The sequence below is a fragment of the Anas platyrhynchos genome, chromosome 29 (genome assembly GCF_047663525.1).
Source record: "Anas platyrhynchos isolate ZD024472 breed Pekin duck chromosome 29, IASCAAS_PekinDuck_T2T, whole genome shotgun sequence".
Classification (NCBI taxonomy): domain Eukaryota; kingdom Metazoa; phylum Chordata; class Aves; order Anseriformes; family Anatidae; genus Anas; species Anas platyrhynchos.
In genome coordinates this window covers 2664672-2681984 of record NC_092615.1, presented here as the reverse complement: position 1 = coordinate 2681984, position 17313 = coordinate 2664672, and the positions used below count along the sequence as shown (strand labels likewise).

Sequence of the window (17313 nt, the reverse complement as noted above, 5' to 3'; positions counted from 1 at the left end):
GAAGGAGCAACCGATTCGGTGGCGTCTCCAAAGGGAGGGCCGGTCAGACGCGGCTCGAGCACCACAAAAGGTCAACGGGCTGAATTTTAGACGAGGCTGCTCTTTTCCCGAGATGGGATTATCGCGTTTTGAAAAGTCGGGCACGCAGCAGCACATCATCCCCTCCCTTCTCCTGCCAGCTCTTTGCAGCCCCGGCTCGGTGGCTGCAGCAAGCGCAACCGTGGGAGCCGGTGGTGGCAGTGCCGCGCCTCCAGCCTTGTGCCTCCTGCACCCGCAGCACGTGGGAGCCCCGCATCGTGTGTTTACTGCCACGGAAAGCAGCAAAAAGGGAAAGAAAGAAACCAGGAAGCAGTGATATGTGAAGTCAGAGCACTCCTGGGTTTGGGATCCAGCACATTTCCACTGTAAAATAAAAAGCAAACGTCACCTGCCAGGGAAAAGGCTTCATGTCACCTCCTGGGAGCCTTTGTGCAAAGCTGCCACGGTCCCACTGCAGCCAAACCAGCCTCGATAGGAGTCCTGCGCCCTCCTGCATGGCCCCATTAGGGCTTTTTTGGGATGGAGGTCACCAAGCCTCTGGGTTTCGTCTTCCTCCGACATCCCCGCTCGGATCGGGGCAGCCTGGGAGCCTGCGAGGCCACAGCCCAGCTGCACCCCTGGGGTCTGATGCAAACCAGCAGCACACACAGCAATAACCCAAAAACCGAGGCTGTAAACAAGTGATTCAGCTGTTGCTTTGCAAAACAGCCCTAAAGGAGCGGGAGCCGAGCAGAAACTGCCACAGGCTTCTCAACCCAAAGCAGCCCTGCCCGGCCACAGCCCCGACCTCATCTGATTTAGGCGGCTGCTTAAACCCATCTCGGTGCTCACGCTGTGCAGGTCGCCTGGCCCAGTTTCATTTGCTGGGTTTCTAAAGCTGTTTAGACAAACCACGATCTGCTTTCTAATCTAGATCAGCTCTTAATTGTGCAAGTGCTGTCAGGGAACGGAGCGGGAGCACGGAGGTTGTTCAGGGCCTTATTTGCACGATGACATTCAGATTCCAGCGTGTCCCACGGGCTGCTGTCACCACCCCTTGATCTCTGGAGACAAGAGCATCCCTGTGTGCCTCGGAAGATGCCTCTAAAACACCGGGGGCTGCAGAAAGCCCCTGGCCCCTCTCCTCGAGCTCACGCGTGCGCCCTGCTTGTGCCTGGGCATCCCGGGGGACACCCATCACCATCCTCTTCCTCACCTCTCCGCTTCCTCCCTCTGCCCCTGGGGCCACACCGTGCCCAGCAGCTCCTTGAGGCTTTTTGGATAAAGGGAGCTGAAGGAAACTGCTTACCATGGCACGTCACAAGGGCAGCGTGACTTTTTCGGGTGCTGGGGCTGCCCTGGGCACAGCCTCTGCAAAAAAACTCTGCAAGGGGTCATTTATACCAGCAGCAACCACTCCGAGGGGCAGCTACTGCAACGTGAAACACCAAGTTCGATAAGTTACCGAGCTCAGCCAGCGACAGCCATGCTAGGACACAAAAAGTCCTAGAGAATTAAGCTGGGACAGACCCAGAAATCCAGAGGGTTTACGAGGTGGAGGGAGGTAGAAGAGACAAGTTCCAGTTTGTTAGGCTGTGATGTCAAAAGAAAAACAAAACAAAACAAAACAAACAGTGGAGTTGTAAAGCAAACAATCAGAGGGGACAAGAGCATAGAGAGCCTAACGAAGACAGCCCTCAAATTGCTCCGGCTTATTGTGTAATAAACGGTGCAGCGAGGAAGCTGCCCGGAGTTTTACTACTTTGGGGCTCACAATTTTAAATCACCAACGATGCTGAAAAATAATCCTGTGGTAGCCAGGAGCTTCGCTTCCTACCAGCCCTGGAGGCTTTTTTCAGTTGCCACCAGTGGGTGTGAGCGGCCCGGGGCACCCAAACCCCCGGCACCGAGCGGAGAGCTCCTCTGCTGGAGGGAGAGGGCCAGGGAAAGGATTGATCTGAAGCAGAAAGTTGGGCATATTTTTCCCCTCTGTCGAGGCAAGGATATTTGAGTTAAGTCACTTACAGATTTTCCTTTTTTGGGATGGAGGCAGGAATAATACGGTGTCCTTATCGACTCTCATAAGAAGAATTTGGAGCTCAAAGTTCAGCAGCTGTGGATTAAAGTCCTTCGCAGCACCCCTAACGCAACCCAGCCACCCCCCTCCTTACCATAAGCCCGCGCTGCCAGCACCGATTTGGGGCAGATTTGCCTTTATCTCGGTATCCTACACTTGCAATTTCGTAATCTCTGGGATGAGGGAGAAAAAGCAGCTCATTTGGGAACGGCGAGGGTCCAAACGGAACCCAGACGCAGCAGTGTGCCACACACAACATCTCACAGCCCCCTCGCGACCTCGGGACCACCTGGGAAATGGGACAGGGGCTCAGCATGCGCCCACTACCCCCCCATTTACCCCGCAGCAGGGCGGGGAGCAGCAGGGACTTTGGCTGAGGTCCATGCAGTGTTTTAGGGCCGTCGAACCCGGGGTGCAGTGACGCAGGCGGTCCCACCCCAGCTGAGCATCGCCACCAGGTTCAGCAGCCTGCACGGTGCTCGTTAAGGTTTTCTTCGTTGCTGCCTAACTAATTGGGGACGCCGGGCTCTTGATCGCCTCTGCCTGGTGCGTCGTGGCTTTTGGCAGCCCCAGAGCTGGGTTTTGGGGCTGTCCCGCCTGGGGCTGCTTTGAGGTGGCCGAAGCAGGACGGGAACGGGGCGTGCAGGAGTCAGCGCCACGCACACCACAAATGCTTCCCCCTGCCTCAGTTTCCCCACAAACCTCCTGCACGCTCCTCAGCTGTCCCCTCACCCTCCTCCCAACCCCGACCCCAAAGCAGCGACAGCACCAAGGGTCTGCCAGGAGCCCACCCTCGTGGGGAGGGAGCAAAGGGCCGCTTTCCTCTTCTCCCCCAGGAACGCCTCGCTCAGGCTGCTCGAGGTGCGACCCCACAAGAGGACGTTCAAGCCCATAGGGTGGGCACTGGGGTCTGACACAAGGACAGGGACTGGGGGCACAGGGACCGGGTCCTGGCAGCGATACCGATGCCAGAAGATGAGCACAGGAGGACGCGGGGACCTCCTGCCCCCAACAGAGCCCCCTCATCCCCCTGCGCTCCCGCATTGCCCCGCGGCACCGCTTCAGCTGGAAGCTTCTCTCGCATTACTCCGAGTATTTATGGCTTTTTCCCCCCGTTTGAAATATGGGCCCTCACCACGCACAGGAAGGAGGAGAAAGCGCCAGCAAACTCGTTAATTTCGAAGTCAATCTGGCAGGGAACAATTAACGGCTTCCAATCATCAGGTTTGCAGGAAAGGCAGGGGGGGGTGATCCTCAGCCAGCGAGCGCAGGACGGTCCCCGCACGGACACACACACCCCAAAAATCCAAACAGCTCCGTGCTCAGCCCCAAAACACAACTTTTCCCATCGAGAGCTCTCGCAGCCACCCCAATACCTGGAGCCGGGGGTACCCAAGCACTCCAGGGGTACCCGAGCACCCCGGGGGTGTCTCCCCAGGACTACATCCAGGCTACGCCTCCGGTTCCCCCAGCCCAGAGGCAGCGCAGTCCCCGCGAGGCACAAAACACGCTTTATAGGGGAAAAAAAATATAAATCAACCTTTAGGATCGTGCTGCCGGGGACGCGCGCGTCCCCCCGCGTGGAGCTGAGCCGCACAGCAGCACTCGCAGCCCCGCAGATCCCGGGGAAGTTTCAGTGCTGGGAGGGGACGGGGACGCCGTGCACCCCGTCATCCCCATGGGTTTCTTTACGGGGACGGACTCTGCCTCCCTCTAGCTGGGGATAAAAATAACAAAAAATAATAATAAAAAAAAAAAAAAGCTTTTTCCCCCCTGAATCTCACCGCACACTTTTGCAAATAGGACTCGGAAAGGGCAAAGCGCTGCAGGGCTGGGCCCCCCCCCCAGCGCTGGAACCCCTCCAGCACCCACCACCACCACGCCGCCAGCCCCATCCCTCGGGTGTCACCTCGTAACCACGGCCCCTTTTTTCTCCCCTCATCCCACAGTCACACCGTTTGCTTCCCCCGGCACGCCGCGAGAGGGACCGAGCTGGGATCCTCCCCGTGCAGCACGCACCCAGCTCAGCATCGCTCCTATTTTCTTGGGGTCCCCCCCAGCCGTGGGACGGGTTCGGGGACACCCCACCCGTGCCACCGATGGGTGCTGCTCCCGTGGGTGCAGCATCGCCAGGCTGCGGGGTGGCTCTGCCCACCCCAGAGCTCGGGGTTTTTGTGGGTTTTTTGTGCTTTTTTTTTCCAGCAGAAAGCCAAAAAGGGTGGATGAAAAACGACCCCGAAGCGCCGCGTACGAGCTCCCCGCCGCCCGGAGCGATCGCATTCGGCAGAACAGGCAGATAGAGGAAAAAGGAGGATAAAAAAAAAAAGAGAGAAATAAAAATGAAAATAAATAAATCACAGAGCTGCAGGGGAAGGGACCGCTCCGCGAGCCTCTCCCCAGCACGGGGGCTCGGGCAGCTTTGGGGTCGGGTAGCGTGGGGGTCTCGGGTGCCTTTGGGGACGGGTAGAATGGGGTCTTGGGGAGGTTCGGGGACGGGTAGAATGGGGTTGGGTTGTATGGGGTCGAGCACTACAGGGTGTCGGGCAGCTTTGGGGTGCTCCCAGCCGCTGTCACCGCCACCGGGCACCGCGCAGCTGGGGGCAGCGGGGCCGAGCCCCCTCCTGGGGGGCCACAGCCGTGTCCCTGAGCTGCGGCATCGCCCCCCGCGATGTCACCCCGCTGGGTGCCGGTACCGGGGGCAGCGGGCGAGGAACGGGCACAGCCCCGGGCCCCACCCCACAGCGCTGCAGCCCCCGGGGCCAGCCCGGTTGCCCCATTTCGGGCTCCGCTGTGCCCCCCCCTCCCCATTACATCGCGCCCCGCTCCCGGTGCGCACCCCCCCGTCCCTTCACACCGCACCCCCGGCTCCCCACTCCCCCCCTACACCCCTTAAACCCCCTTCCCCCTTTACACACGGACCCCCCCCCCATTCACCTCAACACCGGGGGGGGGTCCCCACCCTCGGAGCGCGCTCCCCACCCCACCACACAGCGCCCCCACCCCATTACCCTTAACCCCCACCCCATTACACGGCGCCCCCACCCCATCACCCCCACCCCTACACCCCCCTCACCCCCCACCCTACCCCCACAAGCCCCCACCCCATCACCCCGACCCCCTCCATCACCCCAGACCCCCCCCCTCACCACACAGAGCCCCCCCCCCCATCACCCCTCGCCCCCCACCCTACCTAGCGGCGCGGCCGCCCGCTCCCATGCCGGCCGGCGGAGGGGCTGGGAAGGGTCCCCCCCCCCTTTCCTCCCCTCCTTCTTCTTCCTCCTCTTCCTCCTCCTCCTCCTCCTCCGCCCTCGGCTGGGGCCGGGCCGCGGGGACACTGCGGCGCCTGCTGCCGCCCGCCGCCGGCCGCTCGCCCGGCTGATGACGTCATGCCCCGAGCCGCCGCCGCCTGACGTCACCGCGGGGCGGGAGCGGGGCTAGTGACGTCACCGCCGAGGCGGGGCTCCCCCCCCCCCTCCCCATTCCGGCCTTTAAAGGGCCCGCCCCGCGCGCCCCAGCACGTGGCGGAGCGAGGGGGGGGCGGGGCTTCCCCGTGGGGCTCGGCCGCCATTTTGTGGCGCGTGGGGGCGCCTCAGGGGCGTCCTCAAGGCGGGGGGTCCCCTCTGGGTCCTTTCCCTGTGCAACGCTTCACATTTAATGTGTTTTTGACATTCAACACGTTACTAACACGAGCAATACACACCACAGTTCCCTCCGTCAAGGAGTTTCTCAGTCAATTCCACCTTTTCCCCGCATTGGATTTATAGTGTTCAATTTATTTCCCACATTTAGTATGTTCGCCATAATAGATGACCAATATTCAGGCCTACCCATCCTCAATGTTTCATATATTCACTGTGTTCTCACGTGTAATCCATTCCTGATGCTCAATATTTTAATATATTCACTGCATTCTCACATGTAATCCATTCCTGGTTCTCAATGTTTTATATATTTACTGCATTCTTACATGTAATCCATTCCCAATTCTTAATATTTTATATATTCAGTACATTCTCACGTGTAATCCATTCCTGATACTCAATATATTCCCACACTCAACATATTTTCATATTTAATACAGGTCCCAAACCCAGTGCATTTCCCCCATTTCCCCATCACTGCTTCCCACCCCCAGCAGCTCCTGGGGGACGGCACTGACCCCACCACTGTCGGTTTCTATTCCGAAGACCTAGGTCACAGAGGAAAAATAAAATAAGAGGAAAAGAGGGGAAACATTTTTAGCATTTTTCATTTCTGAAGCCCAGGACCCAAAGCTGTCTCGCTGGCGAAGCAGCCGGGCACTCTTGCTTGGAGGGCAAATGCCTGCTCCTGCATCTGCTGCTCCATGTACTTTCCCCGATCCCCTCGTGCACCTCCTAATACTGCCCAAATGTCAGCCGGCGGCGCAGATTTCACTGTTCTGGGGAAATCCGGCAGCGAAACGTTTTGCTTTCACATGCTCCACTGCACAGCCTCAGGGTGCAGGGCACCGCTCCTGGATTTTGCCCATTTTTCTCCACAACTGGAAGGTCAAGGACATTGCTCTGACCTTGGAAACAAATTGCGAGTCCATAGGAGCCCATGGGAGCCCATAGGGTCCCATAGGGATTCATGTGGGTCCATAGAAGCTCATAGTAACCCATAGGAGCCCATAGGGTCCCATAGAGCTCCATAGAGGACTGTAGAAGCTCTATGGGATCTGTAGGCGTCCAGAGGAGGCCTCACAGATGTGTAGTGGTCCATAGGAGCTCGTAATGACCTCTAGGAGCCCATAGGGGTCCATACAGACCTGTAGGAGTCCATAGGGGCATGTAGGGGTCATAGTGACCCATAGGGGCCCACAGGAACCCATAGAGACCCATGGGGTCTGTAGTTGCCCACAGGAGCTCACGGTGATGCTTGGGGTCCCTGGGACATGGCACTAGGGGACATGATTTGGTGAAGGGACGGGGTAGCTTGACTTGATGATCTTGGAGGTCCTTTTTAACCTCGATGATTCCATGATAGGAACCCATGAAGACTCCTGCGTGACCACCGGGGACCACAGGAATCTATAGGGGTCCATAGGAGCCCATAGGGCCCCACTGCACTGCTTGGGGGTTCAACCTCCCTGTCTCACCCCCATGAGAGTCCCAGGCCCAGCCCCAGGACCCCGGTCCCATCCTCCTCACGGTGGTGTCCCCTCTGGGACAGGGTCTGGCCACCGAGCTGCTTCCATAGCGCCCTGCGGCACAAACCCCATCGCCCGGCTCCCGCGTGCTATCTGCTGCATCTGTGTTCTTAATGGATGTACCACATTTTACAGTAATTTCCTCATTTGTCATGCAATCAAATCCTTTGATCAGACATGGGAGAAATGTAAATATCAATTATTAACCAGCCCATCCTGGTCTTGCTTGATAGGGGTTTTTTATTTTGCCTTTTTTTTGGGGGGGGGGGAAGGAATGGATTCATTTGCAATTCAACTCTCAAGCATATTTTTAATTAGGATGCTTACATTTCTGGGTAGGATATATTTTTGAAGGGAGAGATATTTGATCACCAGAGCAATCGATGCATCCATGTATATTTTATGGCTGGGAGATAGTTGTGAAGGAAAGTGTAAAACAAGTGGGGGTTTTAAATCCTGTGCGTAGAGGGCTGCAAAACCACAGCTTAAAATCTCAGTGGCCAAATTTGCTGCTGTACAGTCATTTATAGCCATTTGAGTGTGCGAAGCGTTGGCATGAAATGGAGAGGTGGCCAGGAAATTTCTGACAGAATATTTTTCCATCTGCAAATAGTTCTTATTTTTTTTTCTCTTTCCTTTTTTTCTTTCCTTTTTTTTTTTTTTTTTTTGAGTGAAATGCTTTGTATAAACATGTTGCCTTAGGCAAAAAAAAAAAAAAAAAAAAGGGTTGGAAATGAAATAATAACCAAAAAATATTAGAAGAAGGATGAAACTCAGCTGCTTCCTTTTTGGAATTTGGCTTTCCATTTGGAAATGTTTTTCTCTTCAAAGTTTTAGAAGTTTCTGGTGTATATACAGCTTAAAAAGCCAGGCGCAGGCTGCAGCACACATTTTTCTTTGCATTTCAGCGTCCACACTCTCATGACATTTTCACTGGTGCCAGTTTTGCAGGAGGTAATCCCTTTCCTTCCACCCTAGAATCCCAAATTTGGCTTAAAATTCAGGCAAGCGGGTGCATTATCCTCCCCAGCCACTCCGTTTATTTGCTTTCTGGAGTTTTATTGAAGCCCTGAGAGTTGCATTTTGCAAGCTGTCTTCCTCCTGAAAGCGAGCAAGCTGCGCCTCTTCCTTAATCATCTGCTTTTGTTTGTTTGAAGGAAAATACCAAATATCTCATGACTTGCCACAGAGCCGTGAATGACTTCAAGGATGCGCAATCCCTGGGTGTCCTCATGACTAACGGGGGAGTTTTCAGGTGCACACGGAGCCTGCAGAGATCTGCCCCCGGTCCTGCCTGAGGTTTTTTCAGCTGTATTGGCCGATTTAATAAAGCACACATATTTTTACAGCTACCCTGGTACTTCTGTGATGGAAAATGGTTCCAAATTAATGCTGTCCTGTGCCTGTATTGCCCCACGGCTGTGCCATGGGGCCGTGCAGACACGGTTTGGGAGTCCCATGAAGGGAAGCGGCGATGTTTTGAAGGTGGGAGCAAACTTGGTGCTGCAAAACCAACACCCACACCCCAAGGCATCACCTAAGGAAATCAGAGGATTGGGCACAACCTCGCTTCAGCTCCTGGGGGTTGTGCTGGAGCCGACTTTGCTCCCAGCTCCTTCTCCAAGCTGTTGCTGTTTCCACTGGGTTCTAATTCGTCTGAGAGCCAGGACAGAAAGCACCTCTGCTCCAGCAGCTGTAGCCACCGTGCCCAGATGTTGTCATGTTTATTTGTCAAAAAAGGGTATTGATCTCCCCCTCGAAGGCATTTGAACTTGGTTCTTAGACATAAGCTGGTAAAACTGCACATTAAGGAACAGTCACAGCACAACTGACGCCAGCTGGTGGCCACTTGTAGAGCCGGTGCTGATCCACGAACCCCCTCCATAGAGGCAGCTGCTGGGGGGTTGCTGCTGGTCCCGAATGCTGGTGTCTAGGCTGGGGGAAACTGAATCTGTGATCCCGTTGGATTTTCTGTTCCCTTTCCAGTGGAGGCCACAGAGAGGAGCCGGGGCCTGGAGCATCTGCCCTGGGAGGAGAGGCTGAGAGAGCTGGGGCTGGGCAGCCTTGGGAAGAGAAGGCTGAGAGGGGATCTGAGCAGTGTCTGGAAAGAGCTGAGGGGTGGCAGACAGAGGGACATGGCCAACCTCTTCTCAGGGCTCTGTGGGGACAGGACAAGGGGCAGTGGCCACCAAATGGAGCCCAGGCAGTTCCGCACCAACACGCCAAAGAACTTCTTCCCGGGGAGGGTGCCGGAGCGCTGGGACAGGCTGCCCAGGGAGGCTGGGGGGGCTCCTTCTCTGTAGATATTCAAGGCCCGTCTGGACGCCTCCCTGGGCAGCCTGCTCTGGGGAACTGCTTTGGCAGGGGGGTTGGACCCGGTGAGCTCTGGAGGGCCCTGCCAGCCCCTACAATTCGGTGATCTGGGGGAATCTGCAGCGGAGGCAGCAAGATGCACCCCATGCCTTCACCAGCCCTGGCCATGGGATGGAGCGGGTCAGGGACACGCCGGTGCTGTCGGAGGCTGGCTTCTGATGGCATCGCTGGTGCCTGGGGACCTGGTTTTGGGTTAGCCGACGGGCACGCGTCAAACACGTAAGGCACGCTTTGGCACCGTCTGCTCCTGCGGAACAATAGTTACTCTTCGTGTTAGTTCAGTTACAGATCAAATAATCTGAAAAATTCACAAGTGGCTGCGGATACAAATTAACTTAACAAAACATTTTGAAAACGTCGCAGTACTGGGGAGAATACAAATGCGGCGCGCATTGGCGGGAGAGGAGAGCCGAGTGTCTGTGCCGGCGTCCTCCACATCAACATTTTCCCCGCGTCAGATAACACAGAAAGAGCTAAAGCTGGATGAAATATCATAACGATGCGGTCCAAAATGGAGCAATGCCATATGGAAGCCCAGGGAAGCTTTCACTGCTCTTTGCTCCTCTGATGTTTTTCAGCTGTGTCATTGGTGCTCCGCTTTATCAAGAACATTATGGGCTGAATTCTGTCTTTGCAGTGAAAAATTACGGGCTGCGTTTGGCTTCCTATTGCACCAAAGTCATTGGTGTTGCAGGAAGGTAAAGGACAGAAGGATTTGGCTTGTGGTCACCGTTTCATATCTGCAGAGCAAAAGCTATAAAATGTTGATGAATCTTGTTAGCTTCCAAGCCTAAAAACGGCTCCGTGTGCTCCAGCACAGCTCTGGCGCACGCACGGGTGCTTGGGATCAGGAGGGGGCATCCTTTTGCCCGGTGCTGACAGCAACTTGTTAAGTGCAGGGAGCAATCTGTTGGGGAAAAATGCTGTTTTTTTCCCAATTTTGTCTCCAGGAGGGACGTTCGCATCTGTGCATGGAGGGATTTTTCACCCAGCTGCTTGGTGGGGCTGGAGTTTACCCTCTGCCCCATAGAGGGATAAATCCAGGCTTTTTTCAGTGGCCCTCACTGGGATTTGGCTTTCCCTTCCAGTCCGTGTGAAGCCGTGCTGCTGTGGGTACCTTCCCGGGAGACTTCCCAAACAGTGCTTGGCTGCACGGGGGTGATGGGGGAAGAGGGGAGAAATCCCGACTGGAATTTCCCCTCCTTGTACTAAAATTTCCCCTTTTTAAATGAAGAAGGCACGTGAGGGGGCACTTTGCAGCCGGGCTGGACCTTTTTATGGACCTTTTTATCCCCACCGGTGAGCTATCCCCCCTTCTTCTCCCACCTCCAGCTGCCAACCAAGGCTTTATCCTCACCTGCGTGCTCTCCTTGGCTTTGATCCCCTACCAGATCCACCTCTCCCACCCCAATGCAGAAGGACCCCTGCAACAAGGGCTGACCCCCCCAAAACACACAACCCTGCCTTTCCCTGCTGCACCCCAAAGTCCCGCTCAGCACTGTCCACCCCTGTCCCACATCCCCTGTGCTTGGGACCACCACCAAACCCCCCGGGTGGTGCAGCAGGAGCGGGATCCTCCTGCATTGCTGCTGTCGGAATCGCTCCTCCCCGGCCGGAGCAGGCAGCAGAGGCTTTTTGTGGGGATGAAATGAGCACAGAACGGGTGGCAGTAGCACAAATTAGTCATTAGTCATTGCACCTTCTTTTGGAGCCGCTGCTGATGGAGAGGCTGAAGCACTGCTGGCACCTGGGAGCTGACTCACTCCGGCACCGGTGCTCCGAGCCCCCTGTGCCAATGGGGCTGCGTCAATGGGTGCCATCCAGCCCTCCCCCCCATGCTTTTTGTTCTGTCCTTGTAAAACAAACGGGCTCACAACGCCCAACAAACCATTCCTGAGCAAGATGCAACCCTTGCAAGGGAGCTGGAAGTGATGGCAATGCTGCAGCCTGAAACCCGGGGGGGGGGGGGGGTGTATCTCCTGGAGGACCTAGCAGGGAAACGGCCCCTCCAGCGTGATCCTAAGGGTAAAAAGATCTGGATCTGTCCCAGATTCCATGTGCCCATTTGAGTGTGCATCCAGGAATCGCTGTGCTTGGGGCAGGGAGAGAAACTTTTGTTTGGACTGCATTAAATTATCCAGACCATAAAATAGGGCACAGTCTGCTAAGGCTGAAGGAAATGTGCCGTGTGGGACTCCGGTGAGCTCGGTGCTGAGCAAATGAGGTCTTAATGCTCTGCCCTTCATGGGGGAGGTGATAAATTATGGCCCTTCCTTCCTTCCTTCCTTCCTTCCTTCCTTCCTTCCTTCCTTCCTTCCTTCCTTCCTTCCTTCCTTCCTTCCTTCCTTCCTTCCTTCCTTCCTTCCTTCCTTCCTTCCTTCCTTCCTTCCTTCCTTCCTTCCTTCCTTCCTTCCTTCATTTCCTTCATTTCCTTCATTTCCTTCCTTCACTTCCCATCCTGCAGGGAGCAGGAGCTCAGCTCCCAGGCCCCAGGGACCTGCAGGGAGGACTGAGCTCCTTCCAAACGTCTCCTTCCTAGCAGGATTTCTCACTCTCCCCAGCCACGTTTCTCCCCGAAGCTCCACCACACACGGGGGAAGCGGGGTTTAAATGGGAATTTCTGCCTTTTATTTGCCTGCCAGAGCGGGTGGGCGGGAGTGCGAGGCGGTTGGGAAGGATGTTTCCCTTTCGCCTTGCAGTCTCATTGGGCAGCTATATTTAGGCCAGCTTCTAATTTTCTGGCCTTAATTAATGAGCTGAAGTTTTCACTCACAGGCTCTCAAACAGCTTGGGAAGTTCAGCGGGGCACCGGGCAGGCAAAAACGCCGGTCTGCCCTGCGGGTGCCGGCAGCGACCCCCAAATATCCCTGCAGGAAGCTTCTCCACGGGGTCACTGGGTTGGTGACGGGGACACGGCAGCCCCAGCCCTCAGCACCCTGTGCCCAGGTGCAGGGACACGCTGCCTGTGCTCAGCACCCTTGGGTGACGTTCCCACAACATGCTGGTGTGGGTGCGTACGAGCCTCTCACTGCACATCGGAGCCTAGAGGGTTTAATTAATTTATTTTTTTATCTCTCCCAAACTCCGTCCTGCTGCGTGCACCTTGCGCTGGGTACAGGCAGTCCCAGTTCACCCGGACATGCAGCGCGTGGTCATTGCTCTAATCACAGAAAAAGGTTTCCGAGGCTGTAAATCCATCAGGCTCCGTGCCCCTTTCCAGCCTCAGGTTGCCACCTGGCCGTTTTCCACGTGGCTTGGCTGGTTTTCCTTCGGATGTGCCAGGTGCTCCTCGAGCAGCTCCCAGCGCACCTCGGCCACTCGTCCCTGTCCCCTGGGGGGCTCCTGGCTGTCTAATGGAAGTGCCATGGTGTCATCCCACCCCCCTGCCAAACTCAGGGTGCTCAGGGACACGGGCATGGGTCCTGGCTCATCCCTGGGGTCACTTGGCTGAATTGGGAGTGGGATGGGGACCAGGAGCAGGAATGGGACAGGGACCAGGAGCAGGACGGGGACCTGGAGCAGCTGCTGCAGCTGAAGGCAGAGCCCTCCCTGCTGCCTGCCCTGGGCTTCGCTGCTTTTCTTTCTTTTTCTTTCTCCCAGCTGAGCTTTCCCAAGCTGCCTCCGGTACCCGCGGGCTTGGTGCCGCGGAGCCGCCTCCTGCTCCCCACCGCAGACCTGCCTGATGAGGTCTGGCAGCTGCACGCGCGGCCGTCCCAATGTGTTAGTGCCGAGTGGGCTCACGCCTGCCAGATGTGCCCCCCCGCCCCCCCAGCACCCCGCTCCTCCTGCCCGCAGCACGGCAGAGGGGAGATGTGGCTGCTGCCCCTCGTGCACCACGTCCCTCACCCACCCCCTGAGACCATCGTCGCCTCCTGCTGCACATCTCGGCCCCAAAATTCAGGACAGAGGCAGCTGCAATTCCTCCCAGAGCTGTCTCAGGGCAGGTACTGGTGGTCTGGTCTCTCGCATAGCACATGGAGTGCCTCCAGGGGAAAACTGAGCTAAGAAGGAAGGAAAATCTGGCTTTTTTAAATTTTTTCTCTATATCCACCTTCCCTGTTGTCAACGAACAATAAACGCTGCACTTCGAACTTGCCCTCCTCCAAGCCCCAATCAGGCCCTCATTCTTCCCCAGCACCTACGCGTGGTCAGCGGCAGCAGCAGAAAATAAGCACAGGAGCTGCTGCCGGGGGGCTGAGGACGGAGGCACCGGCACCCGGTGCGGAGCGGCACCTTGCCGGCTGGGCTTGGTGGCCACAGGACCTGGGGAGAGCATGGCGGGGGGGGGCACATGGAGATGGATATGGGAGAGGAGCTATGGGGCTGTGCACGGCAGGGAAAAAAATAAGGAAGAGACTAAAACCAGCACAAAATGGTGTTCGTGGCGTGACGGGGCTCGGCGGCGCACATCTCCCCAGGTCCCCGTGTAAACGCGCTACTCCACTTACGGACTGGCACCAGCTTAAAATAGATCTGGCTTAAAATAACACCTTGCTCAAAGCCCGGCAGATGTGTAGGTTTTCTTCAGCGATGAGGAGGGTTTTTTTTGGTTTCTAGCGAGAACCTATTCAGCTAGGGACAGGGAGAGGGAGGAGATGGCACCGGAGCTACAAAGCCCCTGGTACAAAGATGCTCCCGGTTCCCCCTGCTCCATTTCTACCCCTGTGCTGGGTTTTGGGGGGTTGCAGGGGTGATGCTGCACCCCAAAACCTGCAGCTGGGGGGTTCCTGGTGCCCCGCATGCTGGGTGGGCAGGGGCTGTGGCTGCCTGGCTGTTTTGCACAGAAATCACACGGGTTTGGTGGGCAAGGAGGGCACTTCTGGCACGCCAGGTGCTATAGCAACCGGGCGATGGAGCTGGGAAGAGGGGGGAATAAATAAAATAAAAGCATCGGCGGCAAGCAGAGCGACAGTAAAAGGAGGAGAAGCTGTGGCAGGGCTGAAGCTTCCAGGAGGCTTTTTGGTCTCGGATTTTAAATGTAATAAGCCCCCAACCCAGCGCCTGCCCCCGTGGGATCCTCTCCTCCCTCCCCTCCCACAGCCGTGGGCGCCCACCAGCCCCAGCCCTGCCTCCATCCAGCCTTGCTCAGGACCCCAATTTTGGGGTACCTGGCCTCGCAGCATCCTCAGGAGGGGAAAAATCCTGCCCCTGGGAGCTGCAGCAGGGATCGAGTATCGGAGCCCTGAAACGGAGCCGGGGCCACGGGACGGAGCTTTGCTGCTCACAGGGAAAGCGACTTTTTTATTAGAGCTGCCTCCACATCGCATTTGATTTTATTTTTCCCTCCCCTCTCCCCGGCCCTTTCCCCACTGCCACGTTTTGGCAGGATTAATTTGAGATAAAGTTAGCCTGAGTGACGGCCTTTGCTTTTGTGTTCTCCTTGTCTATTTTCCGCCTCGCTAAACCTAGAAAAACTCCAGAGAAATTCTCCGGCTCCCAGCCTTGCCAGGGGGCCCGGCTCAGCCGACACTCATCTGCCGTCTCGGCGTTCAACCGCGGGAGGAAAAACCTTCTGACAAGGGTTATTTTTATTTCTAATGAAAAGCGAAGCCTGCTGTGCACAGGTGGAGTGGGACGGATGACAGGCGCTGAGGTGCGCACGTCAAAATGATTGAGGGCTCACATTTCCCAAGGGGAGCCTTCTTTTTTTTGGGAAGGGGGTGGTGAGACCCCCCCCCAAGCCCCGGGCAGGAGGTGGGTCTTGTTCGTTGGCTCTGCAGCCAGACCGTTGAGACAGAAAATATTGCATTTTTGGTTAGATTGGGTCGTGGTGGGGGTGGGGGGTGTGTATGGGATTGTGCCGGCTGAAAATATTGCATTTTCATATAGATTGGGTCGGGAGGGGATGGGATTGTGCCGGCTGGCATCGCTCCACGGGTGCAAACTGAGCTCTGGGGATGTGATTTGGGGAGCCCTGCTCTGCCCCAGCTGCTCCACATTGCATGGGGGTAAATAGGGGGTCGGTGCTGGGGGGTGGCACCAGCTGAGCTGTACCCGGTGCCTGCACTCTCGCCGGGCACCCATCACTCAAGTTCAGCCCGCTGTTGATCTCATTATTACTCTCTGAGCACTCGCTTCTGGACTTGCAGTAATTATTTCTCCAGCAGGGCGGAGGTTATTGGGATAACCGCTCCCGTTGTTCGTCCAGATTAGTTTGGGATTGGGAAAGGCAGAGACCAGGTGGTGCTGGAGGGGCAGGCGGCCGGCAGAAATCCCTTCCCAGCTCCTTCCCAGGCTGGGGGGATGCCGGGGGTGCTGTGCCCTTGTGCTGGGGTTGCTGCAGTTTTGGAGGCGTTTGGGTTCTTTGCATTTTACCGGCATCCCCAGCACTGCCTGGCTGCAGCTGCGGGTGTAGACACAATTCGCACACCCCAGGGTCCGATCCTCTGGGTGCTGAGAGCCGATGGGTTCATGCAATAACCACAGAGAGCAGAGCCCCTGTTCGGACCCAGCCACCCCAGAGCAGCCCCCGTGAGCCCAGGGCCCTGTGCAGCTGAGCTCCTGCCTCCTTCCACGCCCCAGGAAAGGTTTTGCAGCTCCAAATTTCCAGTGTTGCCGCGGGGCAGCCCCGGCGTAGGAGCCGGAGCGTGCTTGTTGACACTCTCCCACCTCCGAGCCGCATTATGCAGCTCCAGTAAATGCCCTTTCCATCTTGCTCTGATCATTAGCCGAGAGTATTCCGCTCCAGAGCTTTGCTATAATGAAAGGCACTGAACTTCGGGATCTCAATTAACTATAGCAAACGCTCTAGATCCTAGGAAAATACTTTGCTCAAATTATATTGCAATAATAATATGTACGTCCATTTACCCCTCTGGAGCGGAGCGGGCATGCGCCATGTATCTCAATTTTGTTCCTCTCTCATGTCATTAGCCCGCTACGTACATCTCTTTCCTGCCCAATGCACAGAGTCATTCCTAATTCCTGGGCTCCTCAGCCAGCTCACAGAACAAAATCGAACCCTAATGCCGCGTGGCACTCTGCCTCTGTCTGATAAATAAATTCCAGCTCTTAATGAATGATACCAAGTCATTATAATTAATAAACAGATGCGGGCGCCTGGTCCTTTGGCTGCTAACTCCGTTATTTGCAAAGCCATCGCTCCGGCAGCTGAGGTCTCCGTACCCAGCAGGTCCCACGCCAGGTTTGGGAGGTAAATCGGGGAGGGGGGGTAAGCAGCGAGATCTGCAGCCTCGAAAGGAGAAAATACATCTTGTGGCGTGGCAAGGCAGCAATGGGGAGGGATCTGAGCACCCATAGGGCCCCCACCATGCCGTCAGCCCCCTCTGAGCTAGGGGTGCGTGGCTCACACCCCCCAGAAGCGATGCTGCTTCGCCCATCCCCACGTTGTGCAGCCTCTCGCCTGGCTGCCGAATGCTGCTGCCTTCCCAATCTCACCCAGCCTGCAGGAGCCTAATAAAACAAGTCCACACGTTACAAAATCAATTTCCTCTCTATTAATTTTGGTCTCTTAAGATTTATCATCGTCTTTCATCACCAGATCAAAAGCAATTGGCAAAGTCTCAAATAACCTTTTAATTCTGAGCCGGGAGCCAAGATCCAGAACCAAGGAGCCTCACCCTTTGGGGTGGCACTGGCACTGCCCAGCACCTGAGCAGGATGGGGTCTGGCACCCAAGCTCCCCACATCCTTCCCCGTCCTCCCTGCAGTGAGT

General features: G+C 56.3%; 1 protein-coding gene across 1 annotated transcript in view; it reads right to left on the bottom strand.

Annotated features, from left to right (window-relative positions):
• PTPRS (protein tyrosine phosphatase receptor type S) overlaps positions 1-5444 on the bottom strand; it is a 150406-nt gene extending 144962 nt beyond the window's left edge. The window contains exon 1 of the mRNA XM_072029079.1: positions 5286-5444. The gene's annotated coding sequence lies outside the window, so the exon portion shown is untranslated. The remainder of the gene's footprint in view (positions 1-5285) is intronic.
• Positions 5445-17313: the final 11869 nt, after the last annotated feature.